General features: G+C 42.0%; 1 protein-coding gene across 2 annotated transcripts in view; it reads right to left on the reverse strand.

The window, feature by feature from the left end:
- The window catches only part of LOC140064053 (sulfotransferase 2B1-like), a 151,902-nt gene extending 131,439 nt beyond the window's left edge, over window positions 1-20,463 (reverse strand). For both annotated transcript variants that reach the window (XM_072110495.1, XM_072110494.1), the window contains exon 1: window positions 20,268-20,463. The gene's annotated coding sequence lies outside the window, so the exon portion shown is untranslated. The remainder of the gene's footprint in view (window positions 1-20,267) is intronic.
- Between the last annotated feature and the right edge of the window lie 3,570 nt (window positions 20,464-24,033).

The following is a 24,033-nucleotide window of genomic DNA, read 5'->3' on the forward strand; positions in this document are numbered from 1 at the left end:
TGCGTTTAATCCTGTAACGGAAAATCGCGCTCAAAGTCGAAAATGGCACTTTTTTTGTCATTTAAAAAAATTAAAAAATTCTATAAAAAGTGATCACAAGATCGAACAGTCCTAAAATTGATAACATTGTAAATGTCATCAAAATCCGCAAAAAACGACACCACCCACAGCTCAGTACACCAAAGTATAAAAAAGTTATTAGCGCCAGAAGATGGCAAAATCCCCCAAAAAAATTTTGTACAGGAGGTTTTAATTTTTTTAAATGTATGAAAACATTATAAAACCTATACAAATTTGGTATCCCCGTAATCGCACAGACCCAAAGAATAAAGTAGTCATTTGGGGCGCACAGTGAAATCCGTAAGATCCAAGCCCACAAGAAGACGGCACAAATGCGTTTTTTTTACCAATTTCACTGCATTTGGAATTTTTTTCCCGCTTCCTAGTACACGGCATGGAATATTCAATACCATCTCTATGAAGTGCAATTTGTTACGCAGAAAATAAGCCATCACACAGCTCTGTACATGGAAAAATAAAAAAGTTATGGATTTTTGATCATGGGGAGTAAAAAATGAAAATGAAAAAACAAAAAAGGGCAAGGTCCTGAAAGGGTTAATTCAATGTCAAAGATAATGTTAAAAACAATTAAAATGTCCCTAAACAGGGAAAGCGAGACCAAGATCCCCCAGAAACCAGCTTACAATAAATCTTCACCTAATATACAATGTGCCATGATACAATGCTATTGAGACGTAGTAATGCAAATAAAGTGCAAAGTTCAGCAATAAATAAGTCCCATAGTGGGAATACAGACCGAGATAAAACAAATTACATTACCCAAAAGTATAAGGTGCAAGGCTGGAGGAACCGCCAAGCGGGCTTCCTCAGGGGATAATGGGTGAGAACAACTCACCTCCTTAAATGTAAAACCGCTCTGTCAGGGCACGGATGCTGAATAAGGGATATGCCCACTTCCGGTTCGAAAACTGCTGTTTTTGCACATCTATTAATTGTGCCGTTATAGGTATTGCTTTAATCATATGAGAATAAAACTTCTGTAGGCAACAGTTGCACTGTATGAATTCTTTCGTACAATACCAAGTTCAAACACTGCCATCTTGATATCATGTTCAATCTTTTATGCACAAGTGGGCGTCTTTTCAATAATGAGTCACAGTTTTTAAATTAGTTACTGATCGCACTCACAGTGCTTATGTGTTTGTTTTACAATCTAATTGTTATTCTGATTTTTGATTTTAGATACTTACCATGGGTGAATATGTTATATTTTCATCAATCGTCACATGATTAGGGACATACTGTCATTTATTACATACATCTTGCTTTGGGCATATTTCCAAGTGCACAATACCGATGTCAATATTCTTATTCTCGTCGTTGTCTCAGGGTTATACCATTATTTCACTTGGTATACACTTTTATCAGCACTTTTCTTTGCATGGTGTTAGGGGTTCCCTCCGTTTTTCTTGTCATCTTAGATGACGTTACTACCATATCTGATGTATTTATTTTATGTGATATATTAGCATTTTCGGTATTTATCGCGTTTAGTACCTACATCGCACCATATGTGCTTGGACACATCATTTGTGCTGTTATGTATATGTATACCTTTTTTATTTCTTTTTTTAGACTGCACTTATAAGGCATTTGTGTATCCTTTAAATTGCATTCTGATATATGTTAGTTATCAGGTGTAAATTTGTTGAATTTCACTATCGCAATAATGGCGCAAAAGTGTAATTCACTACTTATATTGTGCAACACAATCATCCCACCCTATGTGCTACAGTACCTGTTTACACTCATTTGTTTCAACATCTAATTGTTACATATTGTACTTATACTCGGAAGTCTTTTCTCTCTTCCTTATTTCTGTGGAACGCATGACACGCTACACTTACATCACTTCCGGTTTTCAAACTGGAAGAGGGTGTATCCCTTATTCAGCGTCCATGCCCTGACAGAGCAGTTTTACATTTAAGGAGGTGAGTTGTTCTCACCCATTATCCCCTGTGGGACACATGTGATCTCCCGGTTCCTCCAGCCTTGCACCTTATACTTTTGGGTAATGTAATTTGTTTTATCTCTGTATTCCCACTATGGGACTTATTTATTGCTGAAATTTGCACTTTATTTGCATTACTTCCTCTCAATAGCATTGTATCATGGCACATTGTATATTAGGTGAAGATTTATTGTAAGCTGGTTTCTGGGGGATCTTCATGTCGCTTTCCCTGTTTAGGGACATTTTAATTGTTTTTAACATTATCTTTGACATTGAATGAAATAAAGTTTCATATTTATTTCATCACATCTGCTTTTCTGTCCTTTCAATTTTGATATATTTATTTCAGATGTTGTATATCACCATTCTTTCTAAATGGATATTATAGTCTCTGTTCATACCATATGGAGCCAGCGTCTGTAAGGTATGAATAGTGAATAATCCAATAAGATTCTTACTTCTTCAATAGGGTCACTCACTTGAAATTTCAGCTGATTGAAGGAATGATCAGCTTTGGTGAATTGGGCAGGAATGGGCAACAAGGTTAGATGTCCGTATAGTGGATTTATGTTTTGAAATATGGTCGCGCACATGCTGAGTTTTTTACCCAACATAAGAAAGGTCGCAGGGACATTTAATAAGATAAATTGCTTAGGTGGAATCACATGTGTGGTAGCCTTTGATTTGGTATCCCAGTGGCTTGCCAGTGTATAAAAGAGTCCCCTTTCTGGACGTTCTTGCATTGTACACATGTATTAAGGAAGGTCTGTCTAGGTACCCTGGAGGCTGAGCCTAAGTCTGCCCTAACTAATCTATCCTTGAGGTTGGATGGCCGTTTAAAACATTGAAGAAATGAATTGTGGAACTCCGCAGTAAGGGCCAATGTTTCCTAATTGATTTGTGAGTCCTATATATGAATGGATGGAACTGTTGTACAAAAGGCATTCATGGTGCTTTGGGTCCAAGTGTTTTGGGTCTGGGAGAGTAGGTTCTACTGTGGTCTAAGATATTATCTGGATATCCTCTCTGTTTAAATTTCTTTTGCATAGTATCGAGATGTTATGTGAGTTTTTTGTTGACGGAGAATGGCAATTTGTATAATGTAAAAGACTGTTTCTATCTGTTTCTTTTGTGTAGAGGTCGGTCCATGGTTTTTTGACCATAGTATCTAAAAAGCTGACTTTTCCTGTACTGTGATGCATGGTAAACTGAAGCTCAACCCAAATGGAGTTGAGATAGATAAAGCATAACAAAAAATGCCAAAAGGACAATTTAACCCTTTTGGTGCTAACTAAAATTTAACTTTTAACTATTTTCTAAGTTTAAAATATTTGTGAGAGGATATTACATTAGTATTATGGCTCAGTATTTTTGCTTTAAAATATATCAAGGAGGAGGGACCGTGCCACTTGAAATTTTTACCTCTTTATCTCCTTATGAGACTATTTCCTATACATGGGTGCAGTGTCTGTTCAGCCATTCACTCTGATTCTCAAACAGACAAGGGAAGACAACAAGGGAGGGGGAATTTTTAGGATTGGGGTAGGGTGGAGAGGTAGGAGCACACAGGTCTGTGTATCGCTATTAGCCCAGTGTTCAGTAGTTCATTCAGTGCCTGTTCAGGGCGTCTAGATAAATAGCTTTTTCTCTCTTTTCTCTATAAGTGATTATTAACCCCTATTCTCTTCTATCCCATGTATAACACATAGCATCCACTCTATTCGAGTATTTGGGTATAGATCACTTACTCGCTACCGTCCTGTAGTCTCTGGTGCTTGTTAACTATTCCTAGTCCTCCCTCTCAGCAACTTGCTTCGTGTTTAACCCCTGTTCTGGTGGCTACCTCAGTTGGCTGTATATTGTGGCAGTCTCTCATTCCTTGCTTTAAAACCTAAGATCGCCCCCCCCTGTGACTGTACAGAATTTATTTTTACTTTATTATTACTATACTCATTTCCCCCATGGCGATCCAGGAAGTATGATACGATCCATGCGTTCTACTGCATGGAACGCAATAGACTTCTGGTCACATGACCAGACCAAACCGGATATAACCGAGACGCCATTACTATGCCTCACAAACAGACTATAATACGGCTGACAACCAGCCAAGGTGTAAAGAGGTGGATACTGCTTCCCCCATTCGCATATATAGTCGCTATTCAGAGCAATCCGGTGAGTCTGACCCCATGTTACTATAAGTTTTGTCTGCAGGTCTATGTTGGATCAATACTGTTTTTCATTGCTTTATGAGACTCAGATAACTGCTTATGTGATCAAAGACCGGTCCCCACTATATGATTAATATACCATTGGCACACATATACTGTTCATTTAACAAAGCAAGTTGTACTATTATACCCATACATACATTTTTATTACAGCTTTCTCTTTCATCTGTGACACAGTAAAGATAAACCATGCACAATGTTACAACAAAGCCATCTGAGATTTGCACTGTGAACCTTTTCTTCATGTATATACATGGATTATATTTGTGTATTATCTATTTTTTGCTTACATTTTCTATTTCTTGTGCATCTGTTAATCATACTGTATATATTATCCACAGCATCTGAGGAAGGTCATTTTGACAAAAACACCATGTATTGAAGTGGATTGTAATAAGAATAAAAGCATTTATTTCCACATTGGATTGCCATCTTCTATACTTTCATGTACATATGGGGTTGGGATCGTAGTTTGGCACCATCAAGTACTACAAGGAGTGCTGTGAAATTCCTATAAAACTACCATGCTCAGGTCTTGGACCTGATTGGTCTGTAGAGTATGCTGGGTGCAGCTGACGGGCCGTGGCTTAATGTGCAGGCATCTGCACATTACAGGCATGTGCATCTTTACATCATATAAGCCAATGATGCGGCTAGGTGAGGTGTGTCTGGTACTAGCTTTATGATTGGGCTGTCTGGACTATGAGGGGGGCAAAGTCATGGTAGGAGGGGTCCCGGGTGAAGCTAGCGGATTGAGCAGTGGACAGCAGTGCCCTACTTTAGGGGAGGTACTGCAGGTTTATATTCTCATAGAACCCATGGCTCGGGTTCACTGCTGACATCAATGCAGGGCCTTGAGTGTGTGCATACAACATCAGCAGCACATACATGTTATTAGTCAAATGTGACCCCTGATGATAATCCTCAAGGATAGAAACGCATGGGGGTATTGTGGGTGGTGTGGCTAGTGTAATAGTCTTTTAATACAGGTGACCAGAACTGCCCTCTACCTTATGTCACCTATTTCATGGTCAGGCATTAGGGTATTTTGAGCAGTGAATGATCTCATTTTAGTGTGGAGAACTAACAAGAAGCATTTCAGTTATTCAGTGAAGTGATTTTCAAATGAGCCCCAATTGAAGTGATAATAGCAATTAGGAAATGGCGACTTTTGTGTTCACTGATCCATCGACAGAGGTCTGGTCCGATGAGGCACAGAATGTTTTTTCAGAAGCTGAGCTTTCATGTACATCTTGTGAAATATCCATAAAAACTGCTTTCAAGACAGTGGGGCTTATTTACTAAGGGTCCTGCGGCTGCATTTTCGTCGGGTTTCCCGACTTTTCAGGGATCGCATCGGGGATTGTGTGCCACAATTCGTGGGGTGGCCCGTCAGACGATGCTACGGATTCGGACTACGCGCAGGATTTAACAAATTGTCAAATTGTGTCACAAGACATGCACTCACATACACCGGGAGGAAGATGGTGAACTCCGGCAGACCTGAGCTGGGAAGTGACACATGCAGGATCTCGGGCGCACGATCTTGATGAATCCCGGCAAACTTCATCCTCGTTGGACAACGCACCTCAGGGATCACGCAGTGATGTACCCCATTGACTAAGAGCTATAAGAATTACACCCAGAGCGGGGGGGCGGGGGTTGGTTACAAAACCTTGAAGTATATATCAAAAATGGGATTTTTCCCAGAAGGTTAAGAATCCCGCTCACCCCTGCCACTAGAGTAAAAAACAAAGATATCAGGAAGAGGTGGGAAGAGGAACTTACAGCAAGCTATCTCAGCCTTGTGCAAATCTTACTTAAGGAAGACAGTTTGAGAGACTTGATAAGCAACTGAAGAGTGAGATTAAATGAGTGAGGGCACTAAAAGAACATCCAGGGTTTGAGAAGAAAGATAAGGCCCTGCAACAGACATTAGAAAAGCTTACTGAGAGTTTTAAAATACGTAAAACACTTTAAATTCCAGAGAGATTTAAAGGAATTTAAGGACCATAGAGAATATACTGTGCTACAATATAGCTCTGATAAGAATGCAGAGAGAGATAGGGAACCTTCAACATTGGAGGGAGAAACAACGGACTCTGAGAGAAAACTATCTCTAAAGAGAGGGAGGCACGAAACCCAAAAAGAGAGGAAGGGGACAGGGATAATCTGTAGGACAAGGAACAAGAGGCGGCAGAGGAAGAGGAAACACTCAGACACCTTTTTTTGACAATCCCCATCTCAAAATACCTCCTGAGAAGCAGCAGAGAGAATCTCAAACTGCTTCCTCTGATAGTCTACACATGATTAATATGTTTGATTATCAATTGAGTAACACTGATATGGGTATATTACAACAATCAGTTTTGATCCCTGTATGTGGAGTAAGGATATTAATTTGTTCGCTAGAAAGCTTAAGTGGAGGAAATTCTTCTAACTTAATGATAGGAGATGTTTGGAATTCAGGCTTGAGGAATCTGATCTCACCAGTTTTGATGCTCTAACAGGGCTGTGGGAAAAGATAGAGTGACCACCTGCACAAACCCCAATGGCAAATTTGAGGCCCAAAAGTACCAAATTACCAGCAGTTGTGAAACCACTCATATTACCACCCTGGTAAGGCTGGAGCATAACAAGAAGATCGTAATCAAGCCCTCCGATAAGGGGGTAATATTGCTGTGATGAACCAGAGTGATTATAAACGATGTGCCAGGCTATTCCACTGGAAACACAATGCTACCTCCCCCTATATGTTAATCCTTTGGAGAAATTCCGGATATAACTTCATGGGATACTGACAGAGGGACTAAGTGCGTCCCTCATTGATAAAGCGGAGTTTGACTTTCTCATGGCTTAGGTCCCAGTCCTTGCCACATTTTATGGACTACCAAAGAAGTTTCCACCATTAAAGGGTCATCCGATTGTGTCAGGAATTGATAACCTTACACAGAATATGAGTACCTACCTCGACCAAATCTTGAAACCGTTTGTGTTAAGCCTCCTGTCATACGTGAGGGACACTACTGACATCTTGAGAAGCTTAGAGAGGATTACCTTAGAATCAGACACATTACTGGCCAGCCTCAATGTTGAAGCTTTGTACTTCTCAATCCCCCATGATCAGGGGTGCAAGGCAGTACAACGCTTCTTGGAGACCAAAAGTAAACTTTTCCATTTCCTTTAATATATTCTTCCCAAAATACCGTATTTGGGTGACACCAGAAGGGTAGTTTTTATAAAAAGGTAAGTTTATTGTTGTTGTCCAGGCTGCAGAATACAGAATACTTGTATAGCTTATCAGTCATGTGTTAAAGTAGTCATTCCTTGTTGAGAGTATGTTCTTCCATGTCTGCATTCAAATGTAGTGTATCCTTAAGTCTCCTCCATATGTGTTGGCATGTGTCTGTAACTATAGGGCAATTACAAACTTTGTTGAAATATATGACAATTGACATCTTTTGAAGTGTCCAGGCAGCTGTTTATGACATTCTGGAGTTTTTACAGCCTGATAAAGTCTGACCAGAAGACTCCAAAGGACATGTGGTCACCTCACCCCCTCCTGCATCAGGACTTGGAAACAACAAACTATTTAAATATTCCTGGACTCTTCCTCTCACTAACACTTTGTCCAATCCTGAATGACCCTGTGGACTAATTAATCAATGGAAGGTTCTGTAACCTGAACTCAACAGAGATCTTATAAAACAGTATGAGATACAGGACATAGTGTTCACTCTATGGGGGCTTATAAGACAAGCTTTTATAACTTGTTTGCTGTGTGTCATTTTATTTTATATTTCTTTTGTTTTTAACATCTTTTTTACGCACTGAACAACTTTTTTTTTGTATTAAAAACTTCAATTTAATTTTGTTCCCAGTATGCTCTGCGAACTCATAGCCTTGTAAAGTGTGGTTAGCTGTGTGACTGCTAGAGTGCTGAGCGTGCATGTCTAGTCGTGTAAGAAGGTGACAGCTTGAGAAGCAAGAGTGGATGTTGAGTAGGATATTTATTGGTCCCTGTATAAATGCAATAAGTGGTGGCAGCGGATCGGAAGTGCTGGAGCTGTATGCGGTGTGATTTATGCTCAATTTTTGTCCTGAGTGAAAGGTAAGTGGTCTAAATTAGCCTGTACAGTTGCAGCCAAAGTCACATGACGAGGCAGCGGCACTCTTGCCGTTACAGCCCCAACGAAGAAGTTCCTTTTATAAAGTCTGAACTCCTATTGCATTAAATTGCAAGCCTAATTCTTTCTCTCCCTAACTCTTTGCCATATGGATGTGGTAGGGGCTATTTTCTTCAAGAATGTACATACAACACAAGTATGAACCATTTATGGTTTTGATTACACTTATTTATATGTCACACTTACTCTACGTTCGTATCTTATTCGTATAACATTTGTATCTCATTGACCGTGTTGCTGTAGTCGTGTTGATCTTGATCAACTCTCCAGTCGATATTCAGACCCAAATTAGAATTGTTAGGTTTGGGTAATAAGAAGACAGGGGATATTGTGCCCTGAGCTTGCCCAAACCTCTGTCCCTTCCTATACCCCCCCCCCCCCCACGCTAAACCGTTAGGCGACTACTTGAAGACTCGGAATACACTAGATAAGTGCAGGAAGGGAAAACAAGAAGATTGACAAACATAAGCCGAAGTCACAACGAGAGGGTACGTCCAGAGCAAAATCAGTAAGCGAAAGGGTCAACGTCAAAACTAGCCGAGATCACAACAATTCAGATCACAGAGCAAGTGAAACCTATAGCAAGGAGAAAGTGATGAAAGGGATTTCAAACACTGGTGACTAGTGAAACAGCAATTTATGCAGCCAGAACCCCACCTCCAGCACCTCATTGGATCTGGACAACTTCTGGGAATTAACCCCTCATGGTGGATAATAGCCAAGCACAATCGCAGACCATGCAGAGGTACCATAACTCCCAGCAGTCCAGAACACAACCCCTAAACAGCGTGGGGTCTCTGCAGCCGCTGCCCGAAGCGTGCACCAGAAGCGGACGAGAGGCAGAGTTTGCGCGGAGACACGCAGGAGGTCGGAGAACGCTGTTAGAACCACCAGAAGCATTGGAGGAAGGACCAGAAGTCCCCTAGATTAGAAAGATGGCTTCCGAGGATAGGCCTGATGAAATAACCTGAGTAACCGCGGAGCATGAACATCTCTAGCCGGAACCCAAGACCTATCCTCAGGACCAAAACCTTTCCAATGGACCAGGTACTGCAGGCAGTTACCTACAAATCTGGAATTCACAACCCTTTCCACCTCAAACTCCAGATTCCCCTCCACAGTAGATGGAGAAGGAGGATCAGGAAGAGGCAAAACTGGCACAGCATACCACTTAAGAAGACTCTAATGAAAGGTGTTATGAACCCGCCACCCTGCTGGAAGAGTAACCTTGAAGAGAACCGGGTTAACAATATGAGAAATAATAAAAGGACCTAAGAACCTGGGTGCAAACTTCAAAGAGGGGACCTTCAATTTAAGTTTTTTTGTGGATAAACATACTTTATCCCCTACTACAAATGTATCGGAGTTAGTGCACCTTCTTTGAGTCTGTTGGACCATAGAATTTTGTGCCCTTCAAATATTCTGCTGAACTTGTGACCAGAGCGTGCACAACTTGGACGTATTAGATTCACCCAGAGGAATATTAGGGACAGGCACAGATGAAAAGGAGAAATGAGGATGAAAACCATTGTTGCAGAAAAAAGGAGAAACCTAAGTGGAAGAAATACAGTGGTTATTAATAGCAAATAGCAAATGCCAATGGAAGGAATTTCATCCACTGGTCCTGACTGTCCGAGACAAAGAGTTGCAGATATTGAATCATCTCCTGATTCATTCTCTCGGAATGACCATTAGTCTCAGGGTGAAACGCCAATGAGAATGACAAATTCACTTCCAGTCTAGAGCAAAACGCTCACCAAAACTTTCTAGAGAAACATGCACAGGGTCTGAGTCTGGTGATAGTGGAGGACCTCTGAGACAACACTGCACCTACTCCAACCTCGGAGGCATCTAGCTCCACAACAAATTGTTGAGAGAGGTCAGGTTGAACCAAAACTGGAGCTGAAGAGAAAGCCGCTTTCCAATCCACTCAGATCAGCACCCTTATAGGTTAGAACCGTGAGGCGTTTGGCGATCACAGAAAAGTTCTTAATAAAGTTCCAATGATAATAATGAAACTCAAAAAACATTGTAAGGCCTTAAGATTGGTAGGCCGAACCCAGTCTGTGAACGCCTGAACCTTACTCGGAACCATCCTTGCATTAGAGGGAGTAACAACAATCTTCCGGACACAAAAAACACACTTTTCCAGCTTATCGAAGAGGTCGTTTTTGCGTAACCTGGTAAGTACCTGGCAGAGATGCTGCTGGTGTGAAACCAAATCAGGAGAGAAAATCAAAATATCATCAAGATACACCACCATAAACACACCAATGTAATCATGAAAGATGGAGTTCATTAACCTTTGAAAAACCACTGGAGCATTACTCAAACCAAAAGGCATAACCAGGTATTCAAAGTGTCCCAAGGGTGTATTAAATGCGATCTTCCACTCATCCCCCTCCCGGATGTGAATCAGGTTATAAGCCCCTAAAAGATCTAATTTACAGAAAACTTGGACCCCAGAAACCTGATTTAAGAGATCCGGGATCAAGGGAAGAGGACCTGAGTTTTTTACCGTTATCTTATTTAACTCTCAATAATCAATGCACGGCCGAAAACCACCATCCTTCTTTTCAATAAAAAAGAACCCCGTCCCAGTGGGACGGATATGTCAATATAACTCTTCACCGGCACCCGTTCTGGTACTGACAGGTTATATATACGACCCTTTGGCAATCTAACATCAGGAAGAAGGTCAATTTTACAATCAAAGTCCCTGTGAGGAGGAAGGACTTGGGACAATGGTTTTAAAAACACAACTGAGTAATCAGAGAGAAAGCTGGAAGACTTTGACCTTCTGCCACTACTGTACATATTGAAACTCTGGTCAGATGATCCTTACAGTGAGGACCAAAGAACCAGCTCCAGAGTTTCCCAATTTATTACTGGATTATGACATTCTTCATGCATAGCTCCTACCATAAGCTTTATCTGCGTGGTTCAGAATTTAATCAATCCCGCCAGCAGAGGGGTCAAATCCGCACCCGACATCTGGATAGGAGTGGACAATGGAATCAAGACATAGTCAACTGAGAGACAAAATTATAATCTATGAAATTAGCTGCTGCACCTGAATCCAAAAAGGCCTGACCTGTACAGGAAACAGATTGAAACTTAACGGTACTGCTTAGGAGCGGAAGTTTTCCTGCTTCTGCCTCTTGGAACAGGTGTGTATCTGATGATCAGGATTCCACAGTAGAAACAAAGATGAGGTCTTATTCGATGTTGCTTCCGCTGTGCAGGAGAGATGCTATCCAGCTCCATGGATTCCAATTCTTGACGGCCCGGAGACAGTCAGGGGACACCTGAGGTGATCGCCTGGATCTTAGGCGGCAATCAACTCGGGTGACCAGAGTTGGGCTGGTGCTATGGGTAAGGAGAATCCCTTCTTTCAAATGAATCTAGACTTATAAGCAAATGCCCTAAATATTTATATAAAACTTAACATTTAATTACTCAGTTGATAAAACTTAATCTCAGCGCTGTGAAAAAATGACAAACAGACATAAAAGTATTGTCACACCGGGTCGGGGACAATCAACAATTTACAGGGCTAACTGCCCTGGACACAAATAACATCCACGAAGTTAAACGGCATTGGTTCACCTCAGATATACAGTTTTACAGATGGGAGAGGAGATATTTATACAAGAATCATGAAGAATGAAGAAAAGGTTAAATCTCACCAGTCTTCATTCCAGGTGCAGCAACCAATGATATGAGCTCTCACCTGTCTTCATCCAGGGGAACGGGAGTAGGGATTTGTGCTGCAGCACTATCCTATTAATCCCTACTGTAATTGTAACCCTGAGCCCATGGATTAGCTCCCAGCCCTTACAAGGGCGGTCCCAGTCTGTCCCTGAGTGTGGCTACTACGCCCTATAAACTAAGTGGTGTACTAAAGACACGCTTCCCTACGCGTTTCATGTACCGATCAAGGTACACTCCTCAGGGGAATAAAGTGCAAATCAGAATTGCGAAAGATAAAGAACGTTGGTTCAGTATCATAGTGGGGGACGAGCAGTGGCTTGTCCTTCCTCTGTAAGCATAGACCCAAACATTGGGTTCAGGACGGCATCGGCGCCAAATTCATTGCGCATGCGCCTAAAATAGGCTGAGATTGGCCTTCCCACAGCCCGCCCCTAGTGCATGACTGGAGAGATGCGTCAGGGCTGTGGGAGGAGTCAGGTGACGGAGCAGCGGAGTCAGGTGACGGAGCAGCTGAGTCATGTGACGAAGCAGCTCAGTCAGGTGACGATGGAGAGTCCCGCTAGCCCGCCCCGTTAGTGACATCACCAACCCTCAGCTAGGCCATCAGTCGTGACGGGTAAGTATTTGTGTTTCTGGGTGCCATGGATCCAGAGATATTCAGGTTTATTCAGAATATCAGGTGCGATTTTTATATATAAAAATCACTCCCAACGGCATTTTAACAGTTAATATCTCCGTTTTCCTGACACTTAGAAACACAAATTTCATATAAAAGAGAAGACTCTCCTCCTAACCCCCTCCAGATTCTTAGCCATCAGGCTACAGGGAGAATTTGCTGCACCTCACAGATAATAGAAATATTCACTTTATATGTTACTACATTTTGATATGGGATAATATCAACTAATATTCATGTTTTTAAACCTCTCCTATCCAGAACTATCTATGAACACACTTTCTCTCGTATTGCCTTTTATAATGTTTTCAAAAAATAAAATCTTCTGTACAAAATAAATTCTGGGGCTAATAACTTTTTCATTCTTCAGTGCACAGAGCTATTTGTGATGTCATTTTTTGCGACTTTTAATGAAGTTTTCAATGCTTCCATTTTGAGGACTGTATGGAATTTTGTTCACTTATTAACATTTTTATATTTTGCAAAATGGCGAAAAAGTGGCATTTTCGACTTTGAGCGCTATTGTCAGTTAAGGGATTAAACGCCTGGAATAACCATTCAGATACATAAGAGGTATTTTGCTGGCATTGTGACGTAACATTCTTCCCATGGAACATGGACTGGAATCTGTGGACTGTAAAGAAGGCGGTGGCAGTCATCTTTGAAGAAAATGCCTTTGGTGATGCACTGCCTTTGTTCAGGCTATCCACGTGTACTATGCAAGCAAACAGATGAGGCAGCACTCACCACTGATGAACAGTAGATGGACACTAATCACAGCAATACTATGGGGCGTTGTCAGGATCAGGGGTAGTGGACACACTGTACCACTACAATCAATGATGTAAGCCGACACCTGGGGAAGGAGTCTAAGTGGCAACCGGTGTTCACCAGAGCCTGCCACAAAGCGGGTTGGACTTGCTGCTGTGGGATACCACCAGGTGGCTCCACAGGTGTGACTTGCTTGTGGTGGTGACCAAGGCAAAGTATATAGTCAACAGGCAAAATCAGTTGTAGTCTGGCAGAAGATCAGGACAGATGGCTCTGGATCGGAGTCAGGGATGTAGCGGAAGGTCAGGATAGGCGGCAGAGAATCGAAGTCAGGAATCTATCAGGAGGTCACAACGGATACTACACTGTCAGGGAACGCTTTCTCAATGACATAAGGGCACAACGATCCGGCAGGGTCACAGGAAGAGGCAGGCTATTTAACAGCCCTTTAAATTTTACAGAGCCTGCATGTGCGCGCTCTAGGACGCGGGAACGTGGGTGCTGAGACGTGGGAGATGTTGCTGGAGTGCGAAGATGTAACTGAGGCTGCAGCTGGCACGAAGGGGCATACTGAGACACACTGGTGCATCTGCGACCCAAGACATGGGTTGCTGGGGTGCCCGTGACAGGTGTTTCACGATACCTTGGCGTTTCTCAAGCTAGTGACGACATCCATCCCCAATGGGCCGTCGTCATCATGGCAGTAATAATGCAAGTCAGCGTAAATGTTAAAACTGATCTGGACATAGACACTAAGAGTTCCCTAAATAAAAAACAATTAAACTAATACATAAAGAAATAAATATGGAGAAGATATGGCACAGCTTGGCGTTTCTCAAGCTAGTGACGACATCCATCCCCAATGGGCCGTCGTCATCATGGCAGTAATAATGCAAGTCAGCGTAAATGTTAAAACTGATCTGGACATAGACACTAAGAGTTCCCTAAATAAAAAACAATTAAACTAATACATAAAGAAATAAATATGGAGTAGATATGGCACAACAAGCGAATATGGGAGGTAAGAAAATTACATAAGTGTACAATTAATTTAACCCCATTGGGCCCAGCCCATCAAATTTCATAATGGCATGGTATTCTTTTACATGTTGAATTAACCTTGGACATCCAGAGCCAGATGTAATGGAGTTCTGATGTTCTCTGACACGAGTAAATACATTTCTTTTGTCCCTGTAATAAGTTTTACATTGGGAAAACGGTATGATCATGTATACTACAAATGATGATCTACACATAATTAACGTATTTATTCTTTGTGTGACTACTCCTAGGTGTATACACTTCGCCTGTGTAAAGCACAATAATTGCAGTTGTCACATTTAAATTTGCTTTTATGTACATATTTTTAAAGCCAGTTCTGTTTTGGCGTGTAAAATCTGCTAAATACAAGTAAGCTTTTTAAGGTAGTTCTATGTCTGAAAGGTAACATCTTTTATTTGGGTATCATCCTTTAGAATCTTCCAGTTGTTATAAATGGCAAAATGAATGGCTTTTTAGTTTGGAGTGAACCCAAAGGAGAGCACAAAGTTGTTCTTTGTTGTTTTCATTCCACTTTTTTCGAAGTATCACATTAATTAGTGCTGAGGGATATCCTCTTTCACGTAATCAATATTTGAGACATGTCAAATAAGACATATTCATGTGGTTACTTGAATTTAAACAAAATTGACATTTGTGTTCAAACCTGGCGCACACTATGAGGATATCTTTCACGTATCTCAAATACAATTTTATGTGTCTGGCAAAATAGTTGTCCAGAGTAAAAACAGACCAAGCATATATTGGCCAAGGTGCAGGCATCTGGGGTGCCCATGCAGGTACCTGTACCCTTGACATACCATTGATCATCAAACAAAAATGCATTGTGATGTTCACCTCATGCTGTGCATTCGTCAAAACACCATGTACACATTCCACTCCTAGATCTTGTGGTATACAAGTATATAAACACTCAACGTGAATAGATGTGAGATGATGATCTTCTTTCCAATCAAAATCTTTGATGTTGGATAAGAATGCATTGGTGTCTTTGAGATATGAGGGAATACTTTCCAATAAGGGATGAAGAAGCCAAGCTTGATACTGGGAAATGGGCTCTGTAACTGAACCAATGCCTGCCACAATTGGGCGATAGGGTTAGCAAGTGACTTATGAATTTTGTGGAGGAATTACCAACTAGGATACCTGGGGTGGGTAGGAAATAGCCTGTTGGAGATTTTTTCAGATAACACTAGTGTAGCACCATACCGTTCCGTAACCAGGGAAAAGATAGTACATAGGAGCGCTCACCTGTCTTTTTTCCATCTGCTTCTTTGGTCATTTATCAATATCACTTTTCGTTATGTTAAATGTTTATTTTTACATCTCTTTTTGCCACATTTGTTACAAATGTCTCAAAATGTTGCACAAATATCTGAAGTCACTTCTTTCCATCTTTTAAGTTTTGCATAAGCATAGTTTTGTCTAAAGTTTTTTACACCAAAACATGTTAGACAAATTTTAGACACTTTGAAAAGATAAATGTCATTTGTGACATTTAACAAATCTGGAATAGAAGATAAATGTGTCTGACGATAAACAACTATATGGCAGACTTGAGCGCACATTTCAAAGACTGCCCAAAAAAAGGCGTAAAAATAGCAATGCGCCAAAAAACGGGGAAAAAAAGACAGAAATAAAAAGAAGAAAAATAAAGATAAATGAACCCCCAAGAAAAGTCCCATAAACAGAGGGACAAAGCCAATCTTGGAAAGTGCTAGGCACTGCAGTAATTATTCTCTTTACGCCAGCTCCACACAAAAGGGGCGTGAAGGGGGCAATACTGCCCCAATGCTACCTAGATCGCCATTGTTTCTTTGTCGTCCCAATAAAATAATGCATAATAAGATAATAATGCATGCAGAGAATAGTATATACTGAAGTATGCCTGAATATAAAGACACTGCAGTATCAGTACCGCAAAAAAAAGTAATTTTTATCTTTACAAAATGCTCGTTAATGAGTTATATACTTTATGAAGAGAATCCCTGGATGTAATTCTGGAACAGTTTTTAAACTAAAGCACAATTTGAAAAATGTGGTTTTATAAAGGATAAATAGAAGCAGGAACATACAAATCAAAGATCAGTAATTGCAAAGTTCATTTATTACAACAGACATGGAATTGCTAACAATGAAAAGGCAAAGTCATGAAAGTTTCTGTGCTAAATACAGCACAGCTGGGAATAAACATTGTGATAAGAATCAGTCAGGCACATTTACATTCAGGCCCGGCGCCAGCACCCAGCCAACCCGGGCAAGTGCCGGGGCACTTGAGGGGCCTGGAGGGTACTGGAGGGGCCCACTCGGGCCCCCGGATCAATTGTACCAGTGTCGCTATAAGACACTGGTACAATTGATCAACATCCGGATCGATCGCTTTTCTGCCTTTATGCTGCGCTGGTCGGGAGCGCAGCATAGAGGCAGAATCTAAAACTCACCTGTCCCGGTTCCCACGATGCAGCGCTCCGCAGGGTATGCGACAGTTTTGAAGCCGGCGCACATGATGACATCATCGGATCACGTGTGCCGGCTTCAGAGCCGGCGCGTACGGGAGGCCTTGGCCGAAGACAGCTGCAAGCGCTGCTCCGTGGGAACCAGGAAAGGTGATTTTTTTTCTTTTTTCTTTTCTGGAGGGGAGTCAGGGTGTCCGCGTGGGGCGGCTGGGGGGGGGGGGGGTTCAGTGTGTATACAGGGGGAGAGGGGGGGTGTTAGTGTGTCAGCAGGGGGGGTCATTGTGTCCACAGGGGGAGGGGGGGTTCAATGTGTCTGGAGGGGGGTCATTGTGTCAGCAGGGGGGGGGGGGTTCAGTGTGTCCGCAGGGGAGCGGGGGGTTCAGTGTGTCCACAGGGAAGGGGGGGGGGTTCAGTGTGTCCGCAGGGGAGGGGGGGTTCAGTGTGTGCGCAGGGGGGGGTCAGTGTGTCCCCGGGGGGGTGGGGGGGGATCAGTGTGTCCGCAGGGTCAGTGTGTCCGCAGGGGGAGGGGGCGCAGTGTGGCCACTGGAGGGCGGTCCACGGAGGGGCCCACTAAGGCTCTGTCGCCCAGGGGCCCACTAAAACCTGGAGCCGACCATTTTTACATTAATAGGATGCCCCTAACAAATCTTACAAGACTCTGGAACTTTTTCCTTTTTTTCCCAGTCAAATTATAAATATACAGTACAGACCCAAAGTTTGGACACATGTTCTCATTCAAAGAGTTTTCTCTATTTTCATGACTACTAAAATTGTAGATTCACTCTGAAATCATCAAAATTGAAGGTATACTGAACCAGCGTGGCTACCACAGCATCTTGCAGCGGCATGCTATTCCATCCATTTTGCATTTAGTTGGACCATCATTTATTTTTCAACAGGAAAATGACCCTATACACACCTTCAGACTGTGTAAGAGCTATTTGACCAAGAAGGGGAGTGATGGGGTGCTATGCCAAATGACCTGGCCTCCACAGTCACCAGACCTGAACCCAATCAAGATGGTTTAATGTGAGCTGGACCGCAGAGTGAAGGCAAAAGGGCCAACAATTCCTAAGTATATCTGGGAACTTTTCAAGACTGTTGGAAGACCATTTCAGGTGACTACCTTTTGAAGTTCATCAAGAGGATACCAAGAGTGTGAAGTAATAAAAAAAAGTGGCATCTTTGACGAACCTAGAATATATATAGACATATTTTTAGTTGTTTCACACTTTTTTGTTAAGTTTATAATTCCACATATGTTACTTCATAGGTGCCTTCAGTGTGAATCTACAATTTTTATAGTCACGAAAATACAGAAAACTCTTTGAATGAGAACGTGTCCAAGCTTTTGAACTGTACTGTACATATATGAAAACACTTCTTTCTCAAAGAAACATTACTCTTTAGCACTGCCAAATATTTAAAGTCATACCTTTTTAACAAGCTAGTTTAGAGCTTTTTTATGATGTGATTCTATTAGTGGGGACCTTTTTGATCACTTTTTGTGACAAATAATTTGTTAGGAATATTTAATTTGTAGATCAGAGCATTATTAATGCAACAATACCAAACATGTTTGGTATTGTTTCATGTATTTAAATATTTGTAAACATTTTCTCTTTTTTTTTCTTACTTTTTACTTTGTTCCAGTATGGCATGGCAATGGTATTACAATGTAATATGGTTGTCAACATACAGCCAATATGTTAAGTCCTGGCTTTGGCAGTACATAATAAGGAACCAATTATGGCAGGCCTGGTCTTCGGTATGGCAATGCATCAGCATCCTCCTATTGTGAGATGAAGGGGTGCAAATGTGGTCCTGGGTCGGGGGTTAACTAGGCCTGGGGACACTGATCGCAGCTGATGCCATTGGAGCTTGCGCTCCTGTGGTGATCACATGTTCTCAGCTGTGCAAGCACCACAACAGTATAGTATTGTTGTAGTACCCTAAAGTACCTCACCACATCATATTATACCATCCTTGTGTATGTAGAAAATTGCTGCTGATTTATATTTTAAGAATAAAATACAAATGCCTTCCTTGAGGGACACATGTCAATTTTCAACCCTGATATCTATAAAACTTACTATAATGATCCATTTCTCTTTTTCAGAGAATTTCTCAGTCATGTTCTGTGTCTGGGATATTCCAGTTCATTTAAGTATGTGTGTTCCTTTTATTAACTTTACCATAACATTATAGTTCATTGTGTTGTAGTAGGGGCCATATGGATAGAGGTCACAGCCTAAGTTTTCTCTATACATGCCTGGTGTCAGCTGCATTGTGACCTTACACAAGTCGGTACATCAAATTATGATTATTGGTGTCAGAATATGGCGAAAACCTACTAAAACATAAGACCTACATACATTTTGTATCTTCATGATCATACTGACACAAAGAATAAAGGGAGTCATTATTTGGAGCTCTCAGTGAAAGCCGTAAAAACAGAGCCCACAAGAAAATGAAAATGGTCAATTTCACCTAAATTTCTTGTCCAGCTTATTAGTGCAAAACATGAAATGTACTACTAAAAAGTAGAATTTGCCCTGCAAATAAAAAGCTCTCAGAAATATATGGAAATAGAAAAATAAAAAAAAAGTTAAAGCTTTTGAAAGGAGCGGAGTAAAAAAACAGAAACACAAGAATAAAAATTGTCCCAAGGGGTTAAAAATATTAATAGGGTTTCCTACTTTCTCACCAACCGTTTTGCCTACATAAAGTTGGAAATTGCTAAATCTTTTCCAATACATTGGTTGAGAGGTTAACAGTTTAAAGCATAGTTCAGCTATATCATAATGTCACCCCCTCTCCTCAGGCTAGGTATGCAGCCAGGTTTCACACGCAGACATGTGAAAGGAGCCTAAGCAGAAGAATAACAGTTATACCATTTCTTTATCAGTCTATACAAAATACAGAATTTTAAGTATCCATGCATACAGGAAAATAGAACTTTATTCACACAACATTAATAATGCCTCCACCCTTTTCACATAAATAAAATAAGACTAATTACAGCACTCATGAAAAATGAAATCTTAGATTCCTAAAAATTACAGTACTATAAAACAATATATACACACATAATGTATATGAAGACATGTACACACACCCATTACATACACATTCACTTACTTTTTCTGCAGATGAATATCTTGTAAAGGTCTTTATATTACTTTTCTATCCCAGGATATATGTAACTACTAAGTGACTGCTTCTGTAAACATAAGTGAATTCAACCCAAAGTGTTCCTCCTTATCTCAGCTTACACTTAATAGGTGAAATTACTGAGTAATTCTACAGAAGATCATTGTGTAACTCTAGCCTAAACCAGCCCATAAAAAAACTGTAAAAAGGGTGGGTACACGTCAGGACTGAATACTTTCTGAATTCTTCCTGAATCTCTGCCCAACACTTTGTAATCAGATACAGAACTGCCTGTTTCTAATGTGCTTTTCTCATAAGAAGCACAAAAGAAGAAATGATGTCCGCGCTTCAGGGGATATGCAGGTAAAACAAGGTTCCTTTATTTTGTATCCATATAAAATCCAAGACTGGCAAATACAATAGTGTGATGGCCCAGGTATGGTGACCTACGCGTTTCTCCCTCTCTCAGGGCTTAACCCCTTAGCGCTCCGCGCTGTAGCTGTACTGCGCAGCTTCCCACTATTGGCGCTCAGCGCAGTACAGCTACTGCACGAGCGCATACTATTTTAGAATTGTCACCACGTCGCGAGACGTGGTGACATCGGGATGAGATTTGGGTGACAGAGGCAGGAGGAGTTCCTGTCTCCGTCACCCGACCAATCAAATCAGTCCCGCCCGCCGACCAGGTTTGACTGGCCAATTACAGCGATTTTGGGCTAAAAAACGTGGTTTTAGCCCTTTCCTCTTCCTCCAGCAGCACCATTTTGGTTTGGTATCGCTGGAGAGAGGAAAGAGCGTTACTGTGTGCACCAAAATACACTTTTACACTATAAATAGTGTTCTGATCCTTATCTGATCCCTATTGTTCCCTACAAATCCCTATCCCTATCTGTTTTTTCCTGTGTCCTGTGTTTTCCCTGTGTGATCGCCTTGTGTGATCCCACGTGTCTTCCGTTTTTCCCTGTCTGTCCCTTCTGAACCCAAACGCACTTTTCAGTGCGCTGTGTTAGCGTTGTTCTGCACTGGACACACATTTCAGTGCGCCGTGTGAATAGCGCTGCACAGAATCTTTAGCAGTCTTAGCAGTAGTTAGTTTGTCTTAGGGCAAGCTAGGTGCATTTGTAGCGCTTTTTTGCGCGGTGCACATAGGTTTTTTTTCGGTGCCTGGTAATATTTTTTTCCAGAGCGCCGTAGGTGTACCCGTACTTAGCTATTTTTTGTCTGTGCCATCTGTGCGGCTGGTCCGTGTGGTTTGGTGTGCATTATCTTTTTTTTTTGTGTGCTATCTGTGCGGCTTGTCCGTGTAGTTTAGTGCGCATTATTTTTTGTGTGTGCCATCTGTGCGGCTTGTACGTGTAGTTTGGTGCGCATTATCTTTTTTTTTGTGTGTATATCTGTGCGGCTTGTCCGTGTAGTTTAGTGCACATTATTTTTTGTGTGTGCCATCTGTGCGGCTTGTCCGTGTAGTTTGGTGTGCATTATATATTTTTTTTTGTGTGTGCCTGCTAGACGGTTTATCCATGTAGTTTGGTGCACATTATCTAATTTTTATAGTTCTCTATTTTTTTTGTGTGCAATGTCTCAGAAGAGGTACACCATGTTGGAGGCATATAACATGCTTGCCTCTGACACCGAGTCAGCTAGTGGGGATGATGGTCCCTTTTACCTATCATCATCCTCCTGCTCATCTTCCAGTGACCTGGAAGGACCCCCAAGAAGGCGCCATAGGGTTCCAGGGACTTCTGCGATTGAAGTGCCTGGGACTTCTGCAGGAGAAGTGCCTGGGACTTCTGCAGGAGAAGTGCCTGGGACTTCTGCAGGAGAAGTGCCTGGGACTTCTGCAGGAGAAGTGCCTGGGACTTCTGCAGGAGAAGTTTCTGGGACTTCTGCAGGAGAAGTTTCTGGGGCTTCCACTGACCCCACATGGGTAGCCCCAGATAATTATACCCCTCAGGTCCCTGACTTTTTGGGCCATCCTGGCATTAACTTTGACACGACAGGGCTCAGAGCTGTGGACTTTTTTAAGTTTTTTTTTGATGAGGAGCTGCTGAATATTATTATATTTCAGACAAATCTCTACGCTGCACAACATATTGCCCAAAACCCCACGTCCTTTTATGCACAACCCTACAGGTGGACCCCTGTCACTGCAGCAGAGATGCACAAGTATTGGGGCATAATACTCCTCATGGGGATAGTAAAGAAGCCTTCAATCAGGGACTACTGGAGCATAGATATACTGTACCACACCCCCATGTTCCGCATGGCAATGAGCAGGATGCGCTTTGAAGCCATCCATAAGTTTTTTCACTACCCAGAGGTGACCCCAGTTATGATCGGTTATTTAAGGTCAGGCCCATATTAGATCATTTTAGTGCCAAGTTTGCCCAGGCATATACCCCCGCCAAACATGTGAGCATAGACGAGTCCCTGGTACAATTCAAAGGGAGACTTCAATTCCGCCAGTACCTGCCCAATAAGAGGGCATGGTATGGTGTGAAAATGTATAAGCTGTGCGAAAGTTCATCAGGGTACACATACAAGTTCAGGGTATATGAAGGAAAGGACTCCACTATAGTGCCCCCAGAATGTCCCCCCTTCCTGGGTGTTACAGGGAAGATAGTGTGGGATTTAGTGCACCCACTGCTGGACCAGGGCTACCACCTCTACCTGGACAATTTCTACACCAGCACCACCCTGTTCAAGTGCCTCACTTCCAGAAATACTGCGGCATGCGGCACTGTATGCAGAAATCAGAGAGGTCTCCCTAAGTCGCTGCTTGGGCAAAAACTTAAAAGGCACGAGAGCAGGGCACTATGCAGCGACTCTGTATTGTGTGTTAAGTACAAGGACAAGAGAGAGGTCCTTGTATTAACCACAATACATGAGCATACCACCACCCCTGTCCCAGTACGAGGTGCTAGTACAGAAACCCCCAAGCCAGACTGTATTTTAGATTATAACAAATACATGGGAGGGGTGGACTTGTCTGACCAGGTGCTTCAGCCGTACAATGCCATGCGAAGTCGAGGGTGTGGTATAAGAAGCTGGCCGTGCACATCATGCAGATGGCATTGTATAATGCTTATGTGCTGCATCGATATGCCGGCCAGAGGGGAACTTTCCTGGAATTTCAAGAGGTGGTAATAAAGTACTTTCTTTTTGGAGACCAGGAAGGGGGGAGTGCTAGCACATCTGGAAGTGAGGCCACATCACGTATTGTACCAGGGCAGCACTTTCCAGGAGTAGTTCCCCAAACAGCCAGCAAGGGAAGGTCACAAAAGAGGTGCAGGGTGTGCTCCAAAAATGGCATTCGGAAGGACACCATTCATCACTGTGAGACATGCCCAGAAAAACCAGGGTTATGTATGAAAGATTGCTTCCGAATTTATCATACATCCCTGGATTTTTAGAGTACCCTGTTGTTACCCTGACGCACAGCTTATACATCATGCCGCATGCCGCACCTTCCCTTCTAAGCCCTGCCATGTGCCCAGCCTGTAGATTACTGTCCCGTATGCTTTACCCGGGAAAACATGCATCATGATTTTTAGGGTGTTTGTCTCCCATGGCAGCAGCTGGGCACAAAATGACATAATGAATATTTTTTACTATGCACTATCCATTTTGCACTTTTTCAGGGGTCCACCTGTGTGGTTAAAATGCTAACTATACCCCTAGATTAATTCTCGGAGGGGTGTAGTTTTCAAAATAGGGTCAGTTCTTAGGGGTTTCTACTGTACTGGCCTCTATT

Source organism: Engystomops pustulosus, chromosome 6, assembly GCF_040894005.1.
Source record: "Engystomops pustulosus chromosome 6, aEngPut4.maternal, whole genome shotgun sequence".
Taxonomy (NCBI): domain Eukaryota; kingdom Metazoa; phylum Chordata; class Amphibia; order Anura; family Leptodactylidae; genus Engystomops; species Engystomops pustulosus.